This window comes from Mixophyes fleayi, chromosome 6 (assembly GCF_038048845.1).
Source record: "Mixophyes fleayi isolate aMixFle1 chromosome 6, aMixFle1.hap1, whole genome shotgun sequence".
Taxonomy (NCBI): domain Eukaryota; kingdom Metazoa; phylum Chordata; class Amphibia; order Anura; family Limnodynastidae; genus Mixophyes; species Mixophyes fleayi.
The window spans coordinates 32,656,381-32,682,515 of NC_134407.1; the positions used below are offsets into that span (position 1 = coordinate 32,656,381).

A 26,135-nucleotide genomic window follows, 5' to 3' on the forward strand; every position below is an offset into this window, starting at 1 on the left:
TGGCAAGGACCTAAGAAAGTATTTTAGGCTTGTTCTATTGTCCTTTAAAATAACACAGGAAAGCAAGTGATTAAATTGGGGCTTGTTTGAGTAGGAGTCTTCATTAGTCCCTTTAATCATCACACAATACAATTATATGGAAAAAAAAGTAAAATGGTAATAATCAGGGTGCAGTTCAAAATCAAAACGTATTGGTTCCTGTGAGCAACACCACCTTTTCTTTGAACTTGTTGTCTAATTTTCCTTAATGTACATAAGAGCTGTGTATATATGTATGTGTGTGTATAATATATCATCATCATCAGCATTTATTTATATAGCGCCAGCAAATACCATGGGAACAAACAGTAATAAAATAATACTGGGTTAAGCTGGGTACACACTACAGAAATTTCAACCAACTTTTTATGCCGAGCGATTTTACATGCGATCGATGTTCCGATCGCTCGGTCCATGGACTGCATACACACTAGCCTTGTTTAGGACGATAAAGGGAAGAGCGGACGTCCCTTTAGCGACTTTTTACAGCCATGTTGTCGTGAGCAATGACTGTAATTTCGTACTCACTGTTGTGGATCGGTCGGAAGTTTATACACACTACACAACGGAAACGAGATTGGAACGAAAATATTAAACGGTACGACCAACCAAATGAGGCGACAATCGTCCATTTGGGCAGACTTTCGACCATCGTGTCACTGCACACACTGACCCGACTTTTGAACGAGCGGTCGTATGTCGGCTGATTGAGCCGATTATTGGACGAAAACCGTTTAGTGTGTACCCAGCTTAATACATGAAGACAGAGAGGTAAATATACCTATATATAATATAGTTTGTGTGTTAGAATTTGTTACTTGTTACTGCAAAGGACTTTAGAGAAAGTTCTAAATTTTCCCCATATTGTATTGACAGGCAATCGCTTATTTTCCTTTTAATTTTTGGGGAAAATGTATGCAAAAAAAAAAGAAGTGTAGTGTTTAATAACCGTACAAGGGTTTGAAGTTTATGAGTTTTGCTAAGTTTACTTTATGAGACTGACGTAGTTGGACAGAGCACTTGAGAAGGTAACGTGATCTCATTATAAACATTATCAAGCCCTAACGCTTGAGTTCAGTGCAGGACAAGGTAGTTCTAAATATACAATGAGATAAATCTTTAGGATACAGAACATCTATACATATGTACAATGTTATTCCAGCGCCTGAACTGCTTTTTGTAAAGATGTTAATAAAAAATATTTCAGCTTTCCACTGCTTGTTAGACCACAGTCTGTTAAAGAGACACACACTTCTCACTGGCTATGTCTGCTGCCTTACTGTCCAGTTCCTGTAGAAATCTTTAACGTAGGTTGCAGGCTACTATTATGCATATTAAAATATTGGTGTTGTTGGATGCATTGAGGATCTGCTGCACTGTAAAACCTAAGAGAATGTATTTTTCCCACTGTATCCTATTTCAAACGGTTCAATATTCTTTAGCCCTCAAGTGATACTGACCATAACACTGACTAGATAGACATAATTTTCCTGTCTGCCCACAGGCCACTGTTTGGCATCGGTCGCAAAGCATAGTAGCACATCACAGGGTTTTTATACTTGAGAGTCCTCCCACAGCCTTAGTTTATTGGACAGGTGACACTCCCATCTTGCTTTTAAACGGGAGTTCTCTGCAGGTGTTCTGTAATTGCTCTTCACTGCAGACGAACTCAGTCTGCTTTGCTGTTAGCAGTGGTAAAGACACTTTCAAAGCATGTAAGTTAAATCACACTTTATACTTTCACTTTGTCACACGTCTTACACCTGTATACCAAAACCTAGGTGCACTGCTATACATGTGTGTAACCCTGTTTACAGCGTTTACCTGCAGACTGTCAGCTGAATAGTTGATTCCTCTCTTAGAGGAAAACCACTCCCTTTGTCCCACAATGTATAAAATACAATATTAAATGTAATGAGACATTAGCAGTAGACGCAATATGGCACACTAGACAGTACAGATATATGGATAAATAATATTCTCAGTGAAGACTTTAGATTGTAAGCTCTTATGAGTAGCTGTATCTCCACGTTGGTATTGATCAATACTTCTATGGCACTGTTGTATATATTTAAATATCTAGAACCATGTGATTTAACAGTTTAAATAAAAACACATTGAAAATAGCCCCTCGTTAGTCACTTTCAAAGAGAAATACCAAAATTGGATAGAATTTAAAGGTGTGTTTAATAATAGTCTTAAAGAAAGTATAGTTACCTATTTTGTGTGCATTCATTTTGTACTAACAACAACATTTTTATGTTGGAAATGCAGTTGTTATAATAATAATAATAATAGTACTAATAATAATATTATTACCTCCTTATCAATAGCGTTATTCTTGAGACTGTGCTGCCAAAAATAAGCAACTACTTTATCCCTGATTAGCGGATGTTATCTGTAGCCCTGGTAGATTGAACCAGGACTAAGTATCACCAAGTGGGACCTGACTGCTGTACAAAGCTCTTGTAGAAACTCAGTGATGCATCATGTACAGTGATTCTAAAACAACGGAGGAGAGAAACACTAACTTGGTACGTCTATATTTCCACCACTGAATACAGGAAACGACCCAGTATTTAAAAGTCCCGAGCACATTCATGATTGAATTTCTTTAATTGAGTGATGCTCTTAAATTAAAAAAAAAAAATCATCATGAAGCAAAACTTTGTTTTGAAATTCTTTGTAGCCTGGGAGCGAGCTGAACTATGGTCTGATTGGAGAAGGAGTCTAGGAACATTACAAAGACTGTTTAAGACCATGCACTGATTCATATACGCAGGGCGATGACTAACACTACAAGGCTTTGTTTTCTATGTAAATGTGGGCTGTTTCCCCAAAATGATTTCAGATTTGGAAGATTCCTAAATTGTAAAGTGAGGACATTTGGATTCATAGGGCCCTGTGTTTGATGTTACCATACCTCATCGTCATCATTTATATAGCGCCACCAGTTCACAGCGCTGTACAGAGAATATTTGTCATTCACATCTGCCCTTGCCCCATTGTAGCTTACAGTCTAAATTCCCTAATACACACAGACAGACAAAGACTAAAGTTATTTTTGATAGCAGCCAATTAACCTACCAGTATGTTTTTGGAACGTGGGAGAAAACCGGAGCACCCGGAGGAAACCCACGCAAACACGGGGAGAACATACAAACTCCACACAGAAAAGGCCCAGTGCTGTGAGGCAGAAGTGCTAACCACTGAGCCACCTGTATACATATGTAGTAGACCCAATATACCATTTGTTCTAATTTCTGTAGTATGTTGTGATCCATTGCGCAAATTAATACCAGGGGTCTCTAATATCAGCAACTTTAAAGTGTTTGACATCGGGAACTCATCTCTAGTTGTACTATTATGTATTATGTTTGACCTAATGTATAACTCCAAATGTACATCCCTAGAATGTCGGTTTTCCCATGAATTTCACTTTTTTTCTGTGGTCCCATTTTAATCCAGTGCGAATCTACATAACCACTTCCTGCAATTTACAAGGAGTTCCTACACTTGACACCACCAGAAAACTAGCTTCTTAATGGGAAACGGCCTGCGGACATGTATGTACAGTTCATTCTTCAAGGCACAAATGAATAATTTCCCTTTTAAAAATAAATTTCAGAGGATCTCTGAAAGGGATATTGAGGCTCATGAGAATAGAAATGGTTAAAAAACCATTGCTGAAGACTTCAGCCTCCATCAGTACGTGGTTAATAATATATAAATGGAGAAAAATCAATATAATCATTATGCTTCCCATACGAGGTCAGTCGTGTGTACAAAATGATCGAAAGAACTCAAGAATAACTGTGACACCATTAAGAGGTCAACGTTTGAAGCATGGAAGTGGGAGCATCAATGTCTATCTGCCTTATAGCATGGGAGTCCAGCTTCCTTTTTGGATTGGCCAGAGTCAAAATCCTGACCTAAACCCTCTGGAATGTTGAGGCATGACCTGAAGTGAGCAGTGCATACAAGACTGGCTGAACGTGTGGATTGGTTCAAGCAGTTCTGTAAAGATGAATGGACCAAAATACATTAGCTGGTGTGCAGGACGTCACCAACAAGTACAGGAAGAGGTTGGCTGAAGTTTTTGTTATTAAAGTTACTAAATCGAGAGGGTCACCTACTTTTTCTAACAATCAGTTGGGCACAGCTATAAAAATAGTTGTTAAAGGTGTTCGTAGTAGGAACTTGTCTAATTTGTTACAAGTATTTAAAATATGTATCAAGAAGTTTCAATGTATATCATGGGAACCACATATATATAATGTATCATTCAATATTTTCCCTTTTTCTGACAACTTTGGTAGCTCTTTTATCTATGATGTCAGTTAATGTTAATGTTCTTCCCACAGTCCAAAAACACACTGGTAAATGAATTGTGTTCCGACAGAACAGTTCTTGCTGTATGTGTGTGTGTGGTAGAGAATTAGATTGTAAGCTCCTATGGGGCAGGGACTGATGTCAATGATTAGATTTTCTCTACACAGCGCTGCGTAATATAATTATTATAAATATATGATAATAATAATAAGGGTTCACACCTCCCGCCTAATATGGCAAAACCGTTGCAGAGCGGTTATAGATCATGGTGAACATTAGTTATGCATAAATACTCCAGTTATTGCATGTATGTTATTCTGCATACACAGCATGCGATTATGTATTAATGTCAAATAAAGGCTTTAATTGCTCTGCAAATATTCTTGTTTTTCTTTATAGGAGTCACCAATGTAATTTTTAGAGTAGAACTATGTATTGAAAGATGAAGGCTGAGGTATGGTAGACACAGCTGTGGATACAATAAACATTTCCATCTGGCAACGTGACAGCCGAGGGATTAACGTTTGTATTGGAAATAAACCTGGGAATATGCAGTATGATGAGAAATATACTTTTCCCCTGAGTAGCAATCACTTTACAAAGGATGGGGCCAGTAGTGAGAGATTAAAGCACAGCTGGAAGCACAGTGTAACTGTCCAGTGCGGTCTTCAGTCTCGGTCTAGCCTGTCTAGTATCTCCTGAGCAAGCAACGAGTATGGATTTCTGTGGGCTGTAACAAGGGAACCAGACAAGGTCATCATAGTGATCACACAAATACATACTTATTGTGGGCAGCACGGTGGCTTAGTGGTTAGCACTTCTGCCTCACAGCACTGGGGTCATGAGTTCGATTCCCGACCATGGCCTTATCTGTGTGGAGTTTGTATGTTCTCCCCGTGTTTGCGTGGGTTTCCTCCGGGTGCTCCGGTTTCCTCCCACACTCCAAAAACATACTGGTAGGTTAATTGGCTGGCATCAAATTGACCCTAGTCTCCGTGTGTGTGTGTGTGTGTGTGTGTGTGTGTGTGTGTGTGTGTGTATGTATGTTAGGGAATTTAGACTGTAAGCCCCAATGGGGCAGGGACTGATGTGAGTGAGTTCTCTGTACAGTGCTGTGGAATTAGTGTCGCTATATAAATAGATGATGATGATGATACTTACACATAACACATGGGCTCTGACAGGACTTTACAAATATCCTGAGGATGAAAGGGCCAAAATGCTGAGTGTGGGAATGATTGATTCCCACTATAGTATCGTAGGGATTTTCAGACTGGCATCTAACAAAATATAACAAACAAATGTGGGTATCTGCATATCGACAACCCCCCTCCCCCCTCACCTCTATGTATTATATTGTACAATGCACATTGATACTAGGAGTTGTGTGAGTGGATGGGTTCTGTTTCTTTGGTCCTATTGTATAGAACTAGGCAGTGCTATGTATACTATGAGGCCTTGGATTCAATTGCGATCCAGTGTAGCGTGCATATGGTTTTCCAGTGAAAATTAGATTGTAAGCTCCAGTAAGGAGAGACTTATGTGCATGGATGAAATGATCTGTGCCACTTTGTGAGATATATTGATGCTATATAAATAAAGAAAGATATCAATAAATATTTATCAACACACACCTAAAACATAGTTCCCAAGATCATGCATTCAACCTTCAATGCTACATTTTGCAATCGCAGCCCTACCCAAAAATGCTTTAAAGAATAAAACATACGGCACTACTATCCAATTTAGAGCAAAGTAATAGAAAATATGCAGTTAAATACATAAGGCGTCCTTATTCCTGCTTACCCCTACTAGGTGCTTGGCATCGCTCCCTGATGGGCACGCTGACACTCCCCCCCACTCTTTTCCCACTTTGCAGTTATGACTGCGTGCTAAGACCAATCACTGTGCGTGTCTGTGCAGGGGGCAGCAGCAAGTCACATTGTCACCAGTTCCACCAGCTGAGGACATGATGCCTCTGACATTTCACTGGCATTTGAACTTGAAGTTTTTAATAGAAATGACGTGTGATAGGGATAGAGTTTTTCTTCCGTTGAACATAATGGGCCTCCTTGGAAACGTGCACGTTGGAAAAACCATGTTGCACTACAGGGGGTGTGGGGAAGGGGGCAAATTTAAAATATGTGGACAGATTTAGAGTTGGAGTATGGGGAGGGGTATGTATTGGCTCAACTCTAAATTGCAGTGTAAAAATAAAGCTGCCTTGTTATTTGTGTGATACAAGCAAAAGCTCCCAGTATTTGAAAAGCATTTGCACCCCTTGTACTGTAACATGGTTTTTGTACAAGAAGCAGATTTGCTCCCTTTTTTTTCCCTCTGCTTTGCTCCTAAATCTAAGTGAGAACCAATGTGACTCTAGAGCAGTGTTGGCTAACCTGTGACACTCCAGGTATTTATGAAACTACAAGTCCCAGCATACCCATCCAGCAATAAGCAGCTATATATTGGCAAAGCATGCTGGGACATGTAGTTTCACAACACCTGGAGTGTCACAGGTTAGCCAACACTGCTCTAGAGGATTGTTTCAATTGCTTCCAAATGCTGTGTTTTTCTGGGTTGACTAAAAGATTGACTTTTGTATACAGAGTTTACTCATAGAATTAAATGAAGGCTCACAACTAGCGTTTATACACTCTTCAGATTCTATGTGTCAGTGTTGATGAAGTTAAACACAGCATTTAAAATGCAGCGTTTTAGTCCCTCGTATGACATTACCTTTAGGTGTACTCAATACGTCTGTTGTGTTTTTTTGTGCAGCCAGTGTGCATAAAATATCTGTTTTTAATAGAAATCAGTGATGATATCCTTTATTTTTTCCATTCTGCATTGTGTTCAACGGCAATCCAGATGCCCAAGTCTGCAGGCTCCAATGTCCTCTAATAAGATATACATAGATAAACATACCAGTATTATACCACTTTCATACTGCCGCCCCTGCAATATCCCGGGTTTTTGAATCCAGGTTTTTGCAGGGGCTCGGAGCGTCCCAGCTCAGAAACACCATTGATACAGCACCTTGGACCCAGGAATTTCCCGGGTTAACCCCATTCATACTACACAAGTCTGTGCCCTGGCAATTTGTGGGAGTCATCACCAGAGCACTTTTCATTGGCTGAAAGCTGGAATGTGAAAAAAAACAAAATCTCTCTCTCTATCTCTCTCTCTCTCTCTCTCCTATGCAAAAACCCGGGTTGCACCATTCATAGTGCAGGCAACCCGGGTCCGACCCGGGAATTACCCCTCGATAAATCTTTTAGACCCGGGATTTTTCACTTGTACCATTCATACTGCACCAAGACCCGGGTCGTTTGAGCTCGCCCCGGGAAAAACCCGGGATTTTGGTGCAGTATGAATGAGGTATAACTGTACTCGGATGACTCCAGCCCGGTAGTGAAGGTGAGGTAATGACTCCAGTAACATTTGCATCAACATATCTGATCAGATGGAACATTCACAACAATAGCCGCGGATGACACCTTGTGGAATGTGCTTACCTCAGTGGGAGTGAGTGATCACGAGATGACAGCGCTATTGTTGTTCTCGTCAGCTTGCGAGCGATACTTCCTGAACAGCGAGGAAATCACTGCATCTATACACAAGGATGGACGGATGAAGCCTTCTCACTAATTACAGGGCATGTGGGATGTCACATGTACATTGTCCAGACCTCATTCAATGTTTCCACCATGGACTGCACATTAAAAGGAAATGATTTGTGTGAATGTAGAAGAAAAGACCATACTACAACAATATAAATATTCCACTGAGTCTATTTTGTATAAAAGTGACATACAGCCTTTACTTTACTAAGGGGTCAAACAGATGGGCATTATTACTCTGTTATAGTCCACTAATCGTAAGTAAGGGCAGCACGGTGGCTAAGTGGTTAGCACTTCTGCATTACAGCACTGGGGTCATGAGTTCAATTCCTGACCATGGCCTTATCTGTGAGGAGTTTGTATGTTCTCCCTGTGTTTGCGTGGGTTTCCTCCGGGTGCTCCGGTTTCCTCCCACACTCCAAAAACATACCGGTAGGTTAATTGGCTGCTATTAAATTGACCTCAGTCTCTCTGTGTCTTAAGATGGCTAACCTGTGACACCCCAGGTGTTGTGAAACTACAAGTCCCAGCATGCTCTGCCAGCTATCAGCTAGTTATCTACTGGCAAAGCATGCTGGGGACGGTAGGTTCACAACACCTGGAGTGTCACAGGTTAGCCATCACTGCCCTAGTCTGTGTGTATGTGTGTGTGTATGTTAGGGAATTTAGACTGTAAGCCCCAATGAGTCAGGGACTGATGTGAGTGAGTTCTCTGTACAGCGCTGCGGAGTTAGTGGCGCTATATAAATAAATGGTGATGACGATGATGATGAAGTAAGCTGGGAAATGCTAGAATAATGTACCAAAACTACACAGACAAGTGTCAAGGTACAACGAGAGTTAAAGTACTAATTAAAAATAGCGCCAGTGCAGAAGCGGAACTAGCGAACTGTGGGCCCCTTTGCGGGGAGGATGGAACCGGGGGCCCCCAGCTCGCTAGGGCCCCATTATCTCAAGATCTTCTGATATGCAGATTGAGTAGGGTTTATTGTAGCTTCTGATTGAGCGGAGAACTTGTGATATCTGTGCGTATTTTATAAAATGTCTGATACCCTTTTTTCCTTTCCATGTCTTGGCTTTGATTTCATCTGTGTACTGCCATAAAAAATATAGAGGACCCATTTGTACATTGGTTAAACAACTATAAATCCTAATTTACTTTTTTTTGGGTGTAGTTGCCTACTTTAATATTTGCCATGCACGTTCCTTGTTGTCTCTCAATTATATATAACTATCACTGTATATTATATAGCACTCAGAGTGTATGTTATGGTAAAATTATGTTCAAAAAGGTGTTTACTGGCTTTTAAAAGTGTAGCAGAAAGCCAAAAACAGCAGAAAGACAAACATGACGTTTTGGGCAGTGTGCCTTTCACACCTGTTGAGCGAAATGTACCCCAAATATGGCTGGTTTTACTTGTTGCTTTTGGCCGCAGGACCTGTAAAGACCAATAAACACCTTTTTAAGCTAGATTTTTCCTTAATTAACTTTTGAAGGTGTGTTCTTATCGTTTATTTGTGTTTCATTTTTGAGCTTTCTGACCTCCTGGCTTGGCATCGGCTGAGATTTATGTCTTGCCACTTTGTAAAGTGCTGGTTTTAGTGCAGAAAACGTCTATTTAAGATGTCTAGGCCGTTTGAGGAACTTTTTACAGGATTGTGCAGCTCATATAGGATATTTCTTTACTCTCAATGGGTTTGGCATAGTCTCAGCACAGGCTACGATTCAAGTATTGCAGCATAATTTTACTTTATATGGCATTGACGTAACCAGGGTATTAGATATCACAGCAGTGTGCATCATGGGTATAGAACACAGTTGTCTACTCTCCCGGAATGGCTGGGAGACTCCCGAATTTCTGGTAGTCTTCCCGGACTCCCGGAAGAGCAGGCAATTCTCCCTGATCCTGGCCGGCTGTGTAAAGTAAACGGAGGGGGCGGGGCCTAGTGACGTCATGGACACCCCATTGTGGCCCCGCCCCTTGTTTTTATTGATCCAGAGTACTGATGTCCGTTTTGGGGGTGGGGCCAATGACACTATTCTTCAAGTCTCGCCCCCACACACCCACCTGCACCCCGGACCTCCCGGGATTCATCTTGCCCATGTTGGCAAGTATGGTATAGACCAGGGATGGGCAACAGGCAGCCCTCCAAGCCTTCACCCGTGGCCCCTAGCTCCTTCCTGCCTTATAGTCAGATTAGTTTGTTATAGCTTGTAACACTTGTGTAACATACCCGCTGATATGTTATTACAGATAAGTGTCTCTTTCTTTCATTACATGTATTGTATTAAGTTACTACTGAGATTAAGGTTAATGTGCTGTCGTTTTGTAGGCCTTGTGGCCCCTGAAGTGTATCATGTTACCTGTCACTGTTATAGACCATACCTGCCAATGTTTATTTTTTTGTCTCCGGGAGATCCTGGAAGGGGGTGTGGTGGGAGGGTGCAAGAGGGCAGGCCGTGGTAAATTGCATCACTTTGGCCCCGCCCCCGCAACAAAATTGTCATTTTGTTGTTGGATGGGGCCAAAGTAATGTCATTGAGGCTCACATCTGCTGACTTCACTGGTAAGTGGGTAGGATGCGGGAGAATTTCCTGTTTTCCCGGGAGTTCAGGAGACCTACCCTGAATTCGGGAGTCTCCCGGACATTTCGGGAGAGTTGGCAAGTAGGCTTTAGACTCATCTGTCACCATTTTAGGGTTATATATTTATTAGAGAGGCCAACATAACAATTTCACACATATAATAACACAAAAAATAAAATACTGTCTTGTCTGCCACGATTTATTGTAGTGTCTAGTAAGGGAAGAGGATGTGGAACGTCAGGCCAAGATCTGTTTATCATCATTTATTTATATAGTGTTAGCAAATTACACAGTGATACATAGAGAGAATATTTAATCAGTGCATACTGAATCGATATATGCCCACTGAAACGTCCAACTCACAAGTAGATAGGATAGGACTGTTTACAGTGCCAAGCACAATGACAGGAAACATGATTGCCATCAATAATAGAAAGGCAAGCCAGGATCATTCATGTTATTCTGAATGAGGAATTAAGCTAAGAGTTCCTGTTATTCGTCACCCACTTCTCCAATAAGCCTATCTCCTTGGCATCAGAGCTTTAAATACTTTTGTTTTCGAGCTTACTGATAATTAAACACCATTAGCCACCATCCCAAAGTCTGCGACAGTGAAGCCCAGCCTCCTGTAGTTATGCCGACCTAAATTAGAGATGAAACAGTGAAAAGGCCGAAGGGAATTCAATTCCCCCCGAAGTACCGCCGCCTTAAAGCTATTACCGTTATTACGGTAAGTTTAACCCGGCTTTCCTGTGAGCAAAAAGCCGGCGTTAAAACTACCGTAATAATGGTATTTACATGCACTATTACCGTAATAATGTTAATAGTGCGCAGGCTGCGAAAAGTAACACGGCCAATTGAATTCCCCCTCAAGTGTATGTAGGACATTCCATATAGTGCACTGCTGTCCAATCTACATGGCCATTTTGTAACATTTACAATTAGATGACCATTTATAATATATTAATGGAAGAAGCTCTCTAGGGAAAACATATTGGATGATCCTTCCTGGTAAACACAGAGATGGGTGGTATTTGCTTGCTTAGGACAGACCTTTGATGACCTTAGATTTCCTGTCTTAAGACTTGTCTGCTGAGAAGATAATGACTGTTATTTCCGGTGGTCATTTGCTGCTGGGATCTTTCTTCCTCTGCTGGTAACATGGATTGTCACCCTAGTATGTAACCTGAGCCATTATTTTACATGAGCTCTTGTTGATTCCAGTGGTGGCCATCACTGCAGCTCCTTCCTCTAGGAGGAATCCCAGGTCATCGGCAACGGCTTAAATGAACCTTCAGGCTGCAGTTCTAGGGTTGTCATAATTACATAAAAGTAACCACAGACAAAACCGTGACTATTACTTTGTTTTTTGTCTTTCTTTTAATAACATAAAAAGTGGCTAATAAGAAAGCAACACAAGTATAACATTATTTTAGCTAAACTAAGAAAATGTTCCCTGAACATTGCAAAGTCAGACAGGTGGTAGTCATTGTGATATCAGTTTATGTGTCTACTAAAGAGTTAAAACAGCCAGGAGATGACGCACCGAGAAGCATATTTATCAATTTATACCAATGGTATTATAGCTGCTATTTTTCTAAATCAGTTTAGAAATTGAAAGTTTAGACTTGCACATTTCTGTTCATTAAATAAGACCTTGTAAGAATGCTATTTTATAGAAGATTGTTTTAGTGCTAAAACTCACCTGTTCCTAAGAGCCTACCAGCCATCCACATAACCCTCTCTACATTCTTCTCATCACCTCTCTTCCCTGCCCTCCCTTTAGTATGTAAGCTCTTGCGAGCAGTGCCCTCCTCCTTCCTGTCTCTATACCTATTCTTCTGCTCCAACTTCACTGTAATAGCTTTGCCAGGAGCTTTTGGAATCTTGGGGGTATATTTACTCAACTGCGGGTTTGGACAAGTGGAGATGTTGCCTATAGCAACCAATCAGATTCTAGCTGTCGTTTTGTGGAATGTACTAAATAAATGATAACTAGAATCTGATTGGTTGCTATAGGCAACATCTCCACATTTTCAAACCCGCAGTTTAGTAAATCTACCCCTTGTTATTATTTATTTATTGTTCTGTACTGTTTTTACCCTGTACGGTCTACTGTTTGTATTCTGGAGAGCGCTTCGGAAATTTTGTGGCGCCTAGAAACTAAGGATAATAATAATAATACTGCCATATATAATTTTATATTATAACATTTTACTACTGATAGCTATAAATATCTCTTTCGCTGTCAAACCTCATGGAGTCAGATTGAATAGTATTATGAAATTGGCGCTCATGCTGCTATCACCAAGAGCCAATCAGATTTTAACTTTGATCGGCTTAGTGCAAGTTAGAATTCTGGTTGCTGTGAGTTCCAGCACCTTCTGCTCCAGGCACTGTTATGTAATGATCTGCTCAGTACAGTAATCTGGTTACAGACTCTGTACTTCAGTACGCTCTGCTTCCTGCCTGTGAAAGCCTGGGAATATACAATATAGCAACAGTACAGATCCCAGGAGGTTATTCTGTAGAGGATGAACGAGTGGGGGAAGGGAGGACATGTGAAAAAGCAAATTTCCAATGTTTGCATTGCTCTGATAAACCACAGGACAGCCTATTTATTTATTCTTGTCTGAAACTTGATTGATAGAATTTGTTCATCCGGGAACCTTTGGATCACAAGGTGGAATTGAGTTCTGACATATTGTTGTCATGGACTGTTGTACTGTCGCAAATAATGGAGCCAATTGTGTGTAACATGCTCTAAATTAGTAATTGTATCCAGCGCTCATCCTATATTATTATCCCATAACATAAGTGATAAAAATTAAGTAGCCGAAAAATTGAAAGGAAAAAATTGGAAAAAACGAATTTATGCTGCAAATGTCTAATGTGCCTTTATATTAAATACAGCCCTATTGATAGCTTATCACGTGTATTTATTAATAATAAATACCTACACAAATACGTAATTATTATATACCGTTACCACAATTTGTCCACTGTCTGCAAGGATCATTTTGGGAACAAATTCTTTATTTCCTTGCTCTATGGGCGTACCACTATATGCATTCTCTATGGGCGTACCACTATATGCATTCTCTATGGGCGTACCACTATATGCATTCTCTATGGGCGTACCATTATATGCATTCTCTATGGGCGTACATTATATGCATTCTCTATGGGCGTACATTATATGCATTCTCTATGGGCGTACCACTATATGCATTCTCTATGGGCGTACCACTATATGCATTCTCTATGGGCGTACCATTATATGCATTCTCTATGGGCGTACATTATATGCATTCTCTATGGGCGTACATTATATGCATTCTTATGGTAACCTGCATGAAATCTGCGACAAAGCTTGCTCTGTAGCTCGATGTACAAGCATTGTATCCATGAATAATTCATGTTCTCTAGAAATCATTCATCATATTCATATGTGCACAAGCATTATTCAGCATGTCACAGCTACTTAAGGGACCAGTAAACTCAAAACACACTTTGCTGTATTTAAAAATAAATAAACCCATCACAAATATTAGTAGATTTTCCATCAGTCTTTCACAAGTGAAGATAATTTGGCAGTTGATGGAAGTATGTTTGATCTGCACATCTGTAAGTTGGTTTCTCAACTGTTATTTTACCCATAACAAATCATATTATGGGGATTTCCTTAAGTGTATGGCAGTCAATTAAAGGGGTTCTTCATCTATTCTTACCCTAATGTGTGGGTAAAGGGGATCTTTTGCAAATACTAATGCTTGGGCACTGATAGTCTGATGCCACCACAAGACACAGTGCTGGGCCATCTAGTTGCCATGCACGCATTTGCATTTCAAACCCACAGTCTTATAATGCTGGACATCCGTCAAAAGAATGAGGAGAACGTAAAGCACACAAACAAAAAATCAGCCTTTACCCATAGTTGCCAACCTTTCCTGGTTGGCCTTGGGTAGATCAGGATAGGAGGTGGGATAGGAGGTGGGCATGAAGTGGGCGGGGCTCAGTGATAAGCATAATATTTGCCCCGCCCCAGTGACGTAATGACGCACATGCGTCATTTTACCATGGGGTGTAAGCCAAAATGATGCGATTCCCCGAGACATTTACCATGGGGTGTAAGCCAAAATGATGCGATTCCCCGAGACTCAAAATCTGCCGACTTGACTAGGAAGGGGGCATATGCGGGAGAATGCCCTGATCTCACCGGAGTCCAGGAGACTTACCCGTAAGTCAGGAGTCTCCCGGAGATTCCAGGAGAGTTGGCAAATATGCCTTTACTCATATATTGCTTTAGCAAAAATTGGATACAAAACGCATTTTTAATTGGCCAAGAATTCACAATCTGTTCCCACAAAGGGAAATCTTCATGAACAGTAGTTATGGGGGGTTAGATTAAGTTCAAAACCTGCTTCGTGCTGGCTTGTTTCTGATTTGTCTGGTTAGGTCTTTTATCCAGTTAAAAAAAATAGAAAATTTTTACATTAATGATATGGGAAAGAATCTTTTCTTTAGTAATGTGGCCACTGGGTCTACCGCTGACTTTAGCATGTAAGGTCAACCTTGTTATTTATGACGCTTTCTGCACTTTGCTCCCATGATGTAGTTATAGTGTATCCTTCAAGTACAGTAGCAAATTGTAGTGAAACAATAACGGTTGTGACTTCTTGTGTGGATCCGATGCAGAGAATGTGCAGAGTCTTTAGTATTACTACACACTGGAGTAAATACCCATTGATGTTGGCTGATGTAATAAACAGTCCAGACTATATTAAGCAAACTTCAAACCAAAATAATATTCATGTATAAAGGTGTCAGTTTCAGAACTGAACTGTAGTAATAAAATTCCTCTAGAACACACCATATACCTAGTGTATCTCATAGTGAAAACGACAGGGTCAGACACAATTCCTGCAGGGCAGTGGTTCCCAAACTTTCTCAGTTCGAGGCACCCTTAGGGTCTCATTAAATTTTAAAAGGCACCCCTAAGCCAAAATAATTAGCGGGTAGTCCCATTTTTTAAGTAGTTGGGTCAGAATAACATAAAAAGCATTTAGGCCCCTTCACCATATCACACTGCGCCCCTTCACCATATCACACTGCGCCCCTTCACCATATCACACTGCGTCCCTTCACCATATCACACTGCGCCCCTTCACGATATCACACTGCGCCCCTTCACCATATCACACTGCATCCCTTCACCATATCACACTGCGCCCCTTCACCATATCACACTGCGCCCCTTCACCATATCACACTGCGCCCCTTCACCATATCACACTGCATCCCTTCACCATATCACACTGCGCCCCTTCACCGTATCACACTGCTCCCCTTCACCGTATCACACTGCTCCCCTTCACCATATCACACTGCTCCCCTTCACCATATCACACTGCGCCCCTTCACCATATCACACTGCGCCCCTTCACCATATCACACTGCGCCCCTTCACCATATCACACTGCGCCCCTTCACCATATCACACTGTGCCCCTTCACCATATCACACTGCGCCCCTTCACCATATCACACTGTGCCCCTTCACCATATCACACTGCGCCCCTTCACCATATCACACTGCGCCCCTTCACCATATCACACTGCGCCCCTTCACCATATCACACTGCGCCCCTTCACCATATCACACTGCGCCCCTTCACCGTATCACACTGCGCCCCTTCACCATATCACACTGCTCCCCTTCACCATATCACACTGTGCCCCTTCACCGTATCACACTGCTCCCCTTTACCATATCACACTGCTCCCCTTCACCGTATCACACTGCTCCCCTTCACCATATCACACTGCGCCCCTTCACCATATCACACTGCGCCCCTTCACCATATCACACTGCTCCCCTTCACCGTATCACACTGCGCCCCTTCACCGTATCACACTGCTCCCCTTCACCATATCACACTGCTCTCCTTCACCATATCACACTGCTCCCCTTCACCATATCACACTGCTCCCCTTCACCATATCACACTGCTCTCCTTCACCGTATCACACTGCGCCCCTTCACCATATAACACTGCGCCTCTTCACCGTATCACACTGCTCCCCTTCACCGTATCACACTGCTCCCCTTCACCATATCACACTGCGCCCCTTCACCGTATCACACTGTGCCCCTTCACCGTATCACACTCCGCCCGTTCACCATATCACACTGCGCCCCTTCACCATATAACACTGCGCCCCTTCACCGTATTACACTGCTCCCCTTCACCGTATCACACTGCTCCCCTTCACCATATCACACTGCGCCCCTTCACCGTATCACACTGTGCCCCTTCACCGTATCACACTCCGCCCGTTCACCATATCACACTGCGCCCGTTCACCATATCATATGTGTCCCTTCACAATGTGTCCCTTCAAATATCATATGTGCCCCTTCACAGTATCACAATATGCCCCTTCAAAATATCAAATGTGCCCCATTCACAGTATCACAATGTGCCCCATTCACAGTATCACAATGTGCCCCATTCACAGTATCACAATGTGCCCCTTCACAGTATCACAATGTGCCCCTTCACAGTATCACAATGTGCCCCTTCACAGTATCACAACGTGCCCCTTCACAGACATCTTAGGTCCTTACCTACTGATGTTAAAATACATGCTTATTGTACTATGCTGGTCAAAGCAAGTAAACCCATTGTTTCAATGACCTCCATGCCCACTGGCATCTGTGTTACGGTGCATTTTTTTTTTTTAAAGCTGCTTGCTCCAATTACTTGTGTCCATTGAAAGTGAACACATTGGGGTCAACAGAGTCTCCCCCATTGAACACCAGAATCTCACAACCCCCCCCCCCACCCCCAGCAAGTGCACATCGTCGTTACCTCTGCAAGACATGGGACTAGATTTACTAAGCTGCGGGTTTGAAAAGGTGGGGATGTTGCCTATGGCAACCAATCAGATTCTAGCTGTCATTTATTTAGTACCTTCTACAAAATGACAGCTAGAATCTGATTGGTTGCTATAGGCAACATCCCCACTTTTTCAAACCCGCAGCTTAGTAAATCTAGCCCATGGTGTCATTGCCATTCAATGCTATGCCAGTGGGTTAGCGGGCATACTCAGATTTTTAATAGGGCTCCTTGGCAGAAAGGAAAGGGACGGCTAGCGTGATGAACTGGTTCACATATGTAGAGTGACATATTTAGCCACAGATCGTTGCTACAACAGAAACTCAAATTCCTCACATATACAGTATGAAACGGAGCCTTATACTTTATTTTGTTATGTAAAATAAAATTGCTTATGTAGTTAATGGAAAATGTAGTGTCCAAGACATCTTGGTCTTTAGTCCGTTACTAATATTTTAACACAATAAAGTATCTGCTGATGGCAAGCAGTTGTAGAAAAACTTTGCATTTTGGCAAACTTAGTAGTATATTTGCCAGGCCAACATATATGACACAAACCGAATGGAGTGTAATCCGTGATGTTTTGCCAGTTAAGTCCTAATTGTGTGAGCCAGAGAAGAATTGGTAATATGGAACAGTTTTAGGCAGCAGATCTCAGTGCCGGTCTTTTCATTCAGCACTGTTCCAAGTTTTCTATTAACTTGGCAACAAAGCACTATGAAATATCCTGGAGTGACTTCTACATAGGAATGGCTAAATGGTCATCTGTTAAGTCTCTATTAGTGCTAAGTGTTAGCCATGTAGTGGTAGCTATGTGGACAGCAAGAAAACTAAATATATAGTTAGATGAATACCATACATATATAAATATAGACAAAGAATAGTGACCTGTAAGTGTTCCGTACAGATGTTGTTACACAGAATTTGTTAGGACTAATAGTTTACAAAAATGAAAACTGATCACATAGAACCAACATCAGGGGGTAAATATATCAAGCTGGGAGTTTTCCTGCGGGTTTGAAAAGTGGAGATGTTGCCTATAGCAACCAATCAGATTCTAGCTATCATTTTGTAGAATGTACTACATAAATGATAGCTAGAATCTGATTGGTTTAACAAACCCGTCGGAAAACTCTCAGCTTGATACATTTACCCCCAGGTCTTGTGATATTATCAGGTCTAGAAGAAGGGAGGAAGAGGGTCTGTTCTCAGTCTTGGGGTCCTTATATATAGAGATGTTTTGTGGGGCATTAGGGTGCCACCTTATTTTCTAATGCATTGCTGTTATTTCGAAATATCCGATCCTTAATCTTCTCTGGGTGCTCGGTGAACCTAAGAAAGATAGAGCAGCACGGTGGCTTACTGGTTCGCACTTCTGCCTCTCAGCATTGGGGTCATGAGTTTGATTCCCGACCATGGCCTTATCTGTGTGCAGTTTGTATTTTCTTCCCGTGTTTGCGTGGGTTTCCTCCGGGTGCTCCAGTTTCCACCCACACTTCAAAGACATACTAGTAGGTTAATTGGCTGCTGTCAAATTGACCCTAGTCAATTTAGACTGTAAGCTCCAATGGGCAGCGACTAATGTGAGTGAGTTCTCTGTACAGCGCTGCGGAATTAGTGGCGCTATAGCTGATGATTTGCAGGCGTAATATTAACTAACCTGAGAGCTGCTAAATGAAAAGCTGAGATTTGATAGGGTTATAGACTAAAAATGGGAAAGAAGTTTGTTATTGGTTCATGTGCATTTACTGAAGCACACTTAAGAATTGTTGAAATAGCATCTGATAGAGGCCAGATTCGAAATAGTGAGAGATTGGAGAACATACAGCTATAAAAGCTGTAGTTTATAGCATTTTTCAAAGGCATCTAAAGCATTTAAATGAAAAATTCTGCCCATTTTTTATACCTATATCTCCCAGCTGATAAGATTTGTAAATCGTTGCTGTTCAAAATGTTGCTGCCTCAAAAGTTAAATCATTCACATATATTCTTATCTGCCCGCTCCCCAGCATTCCTCCTGGGCCTTCACACCTACCCTCCCTTTCCTAAGTGTGATTTATTCCATACAACTGAGCTTAACAAGCGGCTCCAGCACTACAGATAGGTTTTTGAAACCGTTAACTCTTAAGTGCATATACTGTGATATTTGGTGGTGGTGAGAAGCGAGTGAAGTGCATTGAAGCATTTGTGACTTTGTCCACAGCACATTGCCCTACATTTCTATCAAATCAGTCTGTATTTTCTTTCTTTCAGACTGAGTGTTTTAATAGTAATATACTGAATTGAACAGATATTGTTATCTGTTGGGGGGTTTAAAAGCAGATGCCGACTTTTGGACAACTGCCTCTTAATATCACCGGCACCTCGTGTAACAGTGATGGCTCAGTCTATCCTGTCCTCATCCTTAGCATTGTATTGAAGAGATGACTGGATGGATTGAGCCCTCCAGTGATATAAGCTTCTGTGCAATCCGGCTTAAGGTAACTTGGGGGGGGGGGTTGTTTAATTTGGGGTGCCTTTATTTGATATTTGGGGATTTTGTGAAGAGGGTTGTCTATAAGTGGCCAACACCTGTTAAAGCTGATCTGTAGGGGTCGGTGGCACTATATAAATAAATTATCATGATGGTAATGTTACATCCAACCTTTTTCCTAGGGCTCCGGCCATTTCTCTCACAGTGCCCATCCAAAAACCTCGGTGGAGGTGGAGTCTGTGAGTGGGAGGACCAATCACAAGCTACAACTAAGGGATTGTGGCTTGTGATTGGTCCTCCTGCTCATCCCACTTCCTCTCTGCTATCAGTTTTGGAATTTAGGGATATCAGAACCCCAGTACACTGCCATGGCGTAGCTGCACCCCTCCCCCCAAATTCCACTAACCCTGTCATCACTGGTTGCGTGTAGCTGCTATCTGGTTTGACCGAGATCCAAGGAGACTTAAGCACCTCTGAAGAACGTCCCTTAGTAGCATGTGTTCTATAAAGGGTGTGGCATCCTTTAAATAGTTGATGCTTTACCAAATCTTTTTATTTATTCTTGAAACATCAATTATTTAACTTTAATACAAGTAACTGACTTCTGTACTGCCCTGTGGCAGTTAGTCCTAGAGCTAAATGTAATTAATGGAAGCGTCAAATTTTATGGCTTAAGTGCATACATTCTTTCTTCATTCCTTATGAGAACTATGAGACACCTTTACACTATATTTTAAAATGTTTAACATTTCCAAGACAATCTGCCTATTAGGAGGGTCTCCTATTTCCTAATGGGTCTACCAGAGCACAGTATAGATGAAAATCGCACAGCCTTCCCTTAGCTCAAGGAAGTTTTAAGGATTGTTCAGATATTGTGTAATCTATTTCTATTTTATAGAGTCTTCAAATGGCACATACTGTAAAATACTTATATTTTGTAGAATTGTTTTTTTTCCCCTTTTACTGATTTTATTTTCATTTTATTATTCTGTCACGAGAAAGGCATATAAAAACAGTATTTTTATTTTGCAATTGATTAAAGGTGATTTATTTCACTGGCTTTTCTTTTAACTACAGTATAATTTTTATAGTGTATTTATTATCTACAGACAGTGGAGGCAGATAGTTTTTGAAACTTGACCAATATTTAAGAGAACGCAATCTGCCTCGATGATGTCCCTAAGGAGTTATTAGATTAAAGATTTGTGACGTCTGGGGGTATATTTATCAAGCTGCGTGTTTGAAGAAGTGGAGATGTTGCCTATCCAATCAGACTCTAGCTGTCATTTTGTAGAATGCACTAAATAAATGATAACTAGAATCTGATTGGTTGCTGTAGGCAACATCTCAACTTTTTCAAACCTGCAGTTTAGTAAATATACCCCTATGTATCTGATGGGTAGTTGAATGTATGAATCAAGTTTTAGGTGCATTTGTTCCGATAATCTTCCCACATCAGATCTCCACAAACAATTCTGTCCTGTGTCCTGTACACCATTCCTATCCTCACATCATAACATTGCATCATTCTCATGCAACCCTGTCCTAACTACCACAAACACACAACTGGTCAGGTCATTGCCTCCCACAAGATCAGCTCTCTCCTCTCCTTAAATACTCTCTGCTGCAGTTAACATTTAGATGACCTGTTTGGCTACAGGGTCCACTAGCCCTACTCCCTTCAAAACTGAGCGAGCAGGATATGTAGAATAGAAATGAAAGGCTATTTGCCATATATATTATGAATAACTTTCCAGTAACATCAAAACATGCTTTCTTGTGGTATTTCATGGTATTTCAGGAGGTGCTGATCTTGTGGGGACCAGGACATGACCTCTTGAATGATTGTTTGTGAGTGCAGTAATGGATGTTAGTGAATTTCAGAGTACCTGTGGGATCTGAGGGCATGATTGGGCATTTTGTGCCAAGTGGGGCTACTTTGGAGCGAGTGGCATGTGGTGAAATTTTGGACATTTTGGGATGAGTGATGTGGGGTTGCTGAATTAGTTTTTTGGGTTTTTTTTCCTGTAAATTAAGAGTAATGTGAACCCATTTGGAGGTTGGAGGGTTGCACACAAGGTCCTTGAAGTTTATTGGGTTGCCCACCAGTGCTGTTAGATACTGAAAAAAGCAGCCCCCAAGCAACACAGAATGATGTGACTGCTGTGGGAAGATCGTGGTGTAAAATGCATCTCTATATACATTGCAGTTCATACAGCAACGCTGTGACCCTGCATTGGTTTATAGGTCACTCTGGGAGCAGATGAGTTACAGCACTGGGTCATAGGTGTCTGAGCAGTTAAGATACTGAACTCCTCTTCCTTCCTTACAGCCTCAGCTGGTGGTGTGAAGGAAGCCAGGTCACTGTTTATTTACACACGTGGATAATGGAAGTTCCGAATTCTCAAGTTTTGTTTACTTAGTGCTGATGCAAAGTTTGTTACTGGCTCAAATGATCTCCTCATCCTTGTCTCATTGTAATAAGTGTGAAGTGTCCTGACTGATGCATAGGTTAGTCTGTATGTATGTGCAAATAGAGCAAATGATGTATGTGCTTTTAAAAGTTTTTTTTTCTTCAATAAGATGAATAATTTTGCATAGCTGCCGGTGACTTTTTGTAGCTTACTTTCCTCCTATGGGATGAATTTTCTGCTTATCAGCTCAGGGTGTGAGGAGTGAAGATCATACACCCACACTTGACAGGGATGGTGTGAGGAAAAGAAACCTGTGTACAGCATCTTTCAACACCTCCACAGCAGGTTATTTTAGGAATACTTGTTGGTTTTTGACGTAGATGAATCTGCAGGGAAACTGTGCAGAATAGACGTTGACCCCTGCCATGCCTGATTAAGTGGTTTTGTGACATAACTTTCTGTACTGCAGAAGTGGCAATAACCATTCATCAGTTCCCAACTCCCCAGCATAGACCGAAACAGAAGATCTTAGATACAGACAAAACAATTTAAAATTGCTCAATTATTGGGATTGTTGATGACAGCAGTGACATCATGACCTCAATATCAGTGTGGTCATGGACAACACACTGAGGAAGTTAAGGTGTTTTGTCTGTGAACGTTCATTGACTCGGTGCAACTGTATCGATCAAGTTGGTTGAATATCTTCTGCTGAACCGTGGCAGACGTTCAACCAGCTTTGTCGACACAGTTGTACAAAGCTCAGCCCTGGACAGTGACATTGGGAAGGGAATTAAATCTAAGTTAAAAAGAAAAAAAAAAGATTGCCTGGAGTTCTGGAGCAATAGCTCTGTATTGTACCCATAATTTTTTTATTCAATGAATCATTTATAATATCAGACTTTCTCCCTTCTAGTTTCTATACAACTACATGTCTGATCATTTTGAGGTATCGTTTACTGTAGTGAGTGGCTGCCTTTCAGCTGACATTTCCAAGTGCCTATTATTAGCTGTGCTCTGGGAGGTCTGCAAAGACTGTTCCAAGTGCAGGATCCTGGCGATTAGACTGAGGCCCAAACATACCACGTGGGTCAGCTATCTTTTTATAACACTGGGATTCAGATATTATTTTCCAGCTGATCGCTCATAAATGGTTACTTTTAAAGTGGAATTTGACAGAAACAATGAGAACTAGTATGTTATAGGAGAATGACCACTCAGTGCCTTTGTTCCCCTACTACTGGACCGAACCCATGTGCTTGTCCAGCGTGATTAGCAGAATCTCTGGGAAAAGATACCTGGAGACCTGGACAGAGTGGTGGGTTCTGTGCAGGATTTACAGTCAAGTGTGGAGGTCCCAGTAGGAGTGGCCTGGATGTAAAGAAGGTAGTGTCATTTGGTCGACCTCTCTTTTTTAATAGACTTTTGGTTAATGTGAAAGAAGACAAACTCAGTAGCCATCAGGACTAGTTTTGGAGTGAGCTGGAAATTTTAGGGGTGAATGCATAAATAGATATACCTAAAAAAAACCTGTTGTTAAGACCCGATTAAACTAGTAATACTTGCCTACATCTATCATCATCATCATCACCATTTATTTATATAGCGCCACTGATTCCGCAGCGCTGTACAGAGAACTCATTCACATCAGTCCCTGCCCAATTGGAGCTTACAGACATCTATCAGTTTTATAACCTTTAGCTTGTAAGCTGTAGTGAGCAGGACAGTCTTCCCTCCTGTTGTCATTACCTATAACTTTTGCTCACCTTGTAAAATGCACTCTCTGCCCATTGACGCTGTCAGGCGCCATCTCCGCACTGACACTAGGTGCAGGAGACTGCCATTTGCCTTCTCCCAACAGCTGCGTTATGTTGGCTATCAATGGCACGCTTCTTTGTTTTATTTTTGGGCACGCTATGCGTGCATGCGCGGATACCATTGCGTCCCATTGCTAGGCAACGGGACGCCTCTCTCACCTGTCGGCAGTCAGCGTGCCTGATTGCCAAAATCACCTCACCCAATCAAGACTCAGAGTATTGGTTCACATACCTGCTCCAGAGCTTCTGTCTCCTGTATCCTGTATCCTGCATCTGTTCCTGATTCTGACTCGGCCCAACACCTTTGACTCTTGTATTGTGATTTGGTACCATTCTACTCGTTCCAGTAACTGACTTTTGGCTCACTCTGACTATTCTACAGATCACCCCTGTGTCTTTCTCTGCCTGGCTGGTTCTGATCCGGATTGTTCGACTACGCCTGTCACTCCTGTCGCTCCACTGGTGGCTGACTCGGAGAACCTGCGCACCTTCTTGCAGCGAAACCCAAACTCCCTTGAAGGGGTCCCTGGTGAATACTGTGGGTGCGTTAGACTCCGCGCCTCCCTGCTCAGCAGCGCAAATACAAGCTAATGGCCACTCCATAGATCCGTAATAGACCCCACTTCTCCATTGTCTTTGTACCTCTTTCTGTGGCTATAAACCTGTTATTTGCGCCCACACAAATTGGTATAGGTTTCAGTCTGCGCTGAATATACCCCTGGCACCCCAGTACCTGTGTTGAGAGTTGCAGTGTTATTTGTTTACTGTATTGTACTGTTATACTATGTACTGTCTTGTTGTTTGCCCTCTGTACGGCGCTGCGGACTTCATGTGGCGCCCTATAAATAAACATTAATAATAATAACCTCTTCCTTTGCTGACTGTGAGTGGACATTATGATCTTATTGCATTGCTGTGTGTTTTGCCCAGATGGCTACTGTATATCTTTTACAGCTAATAACACAACACTTTATATACCCAACCTGGGGGTAATTGTATCAAGCTGAGAGTTTTTCGGCGGGTTTGAATAACCAATCACATTCTAGCTATCATTTATTTAGTACATTCTACAAAATGACAGCTAGAATCTGATTGGTTGCTATAGGCAACATCTCCACTTTTCAAACCCGCCAGAAAACTCTCAGCTTGATACAGTTACCCCCTGATCGACGATTGAGTGAGATGGATTTCCTCATACATGTGTTCATTCTGTAAGAATAGTTTTACTCCTAGAGTGTGTATCTGTGTTTTGACAACCAAGGAAACACAAAGCTGCTTTTCATCCCGCTCTGTAGCATAAACTGTTTTTTCGTTTAAGGTTTTCTCTTCAGAGTTGGAAGTCCTTTAGGTTTAATTATCAAACTTGTGCTTAAACACTTTTTTAAGGTTTTTTTTTCTTATTGCACAGTCTAAAATGCTTTGGCTCTCTATTGCACCTTGCGTCATTCCTATCCACCTGTTCGCATTGTGCCTCTAATTTGGCAGCTTTACCGAATATCTATAGTAAAAGTAATACTTTTAAACTAATTAAATCAATACCCTCTTTGGCTGCAGATGTAATTAAACTCTATTATGCGTTTTACTGTTGCGCTGAAGCCAAGACAAATCCTTTGGAAATGCTGCTTGTAAGACACAGTTGTAGCTATATTTTCCATAAAACACCTATGGATTCTGTGAGGTTTCCTTTTCGTGGAGATGTTAGACGATCCAAAGCTGCTTGAGAACTTAGCGGGCTGATAGTTTTACTTTTTAATCCTGCTTGGCTGGGATTCTGACCCTTGGAAATGGAGTTTACTGTGCCGTTTTGGCAGCCTGACTGTTTAATGATAGTAACAGTTTTGGAAACTATGTCATTTATTGGTTGCTAGATACTTAGGTCAGATTTCTAACCATTGTTTCTATGTCTTTATGACATTTTAGCCTTTTCTCATCTATATTCCCTTGATAACCTG

General features: G+C 41.5%; 1 protein-coding gene across 4 annotated transcripts in view; it reads left to right on the forward strand.

Annotated features, from left to right (window-relative positions):
• Nucleotides 1-26,135, forward strand: part of SH3PXD2A (SH3 and PX domains 2A) — a 236,409-nt gene that overhangs the window by 13,162 nt on the left and 197,112 nt on the right. The gene's annotated exons all lie outside the window — the stretch shown is intronic.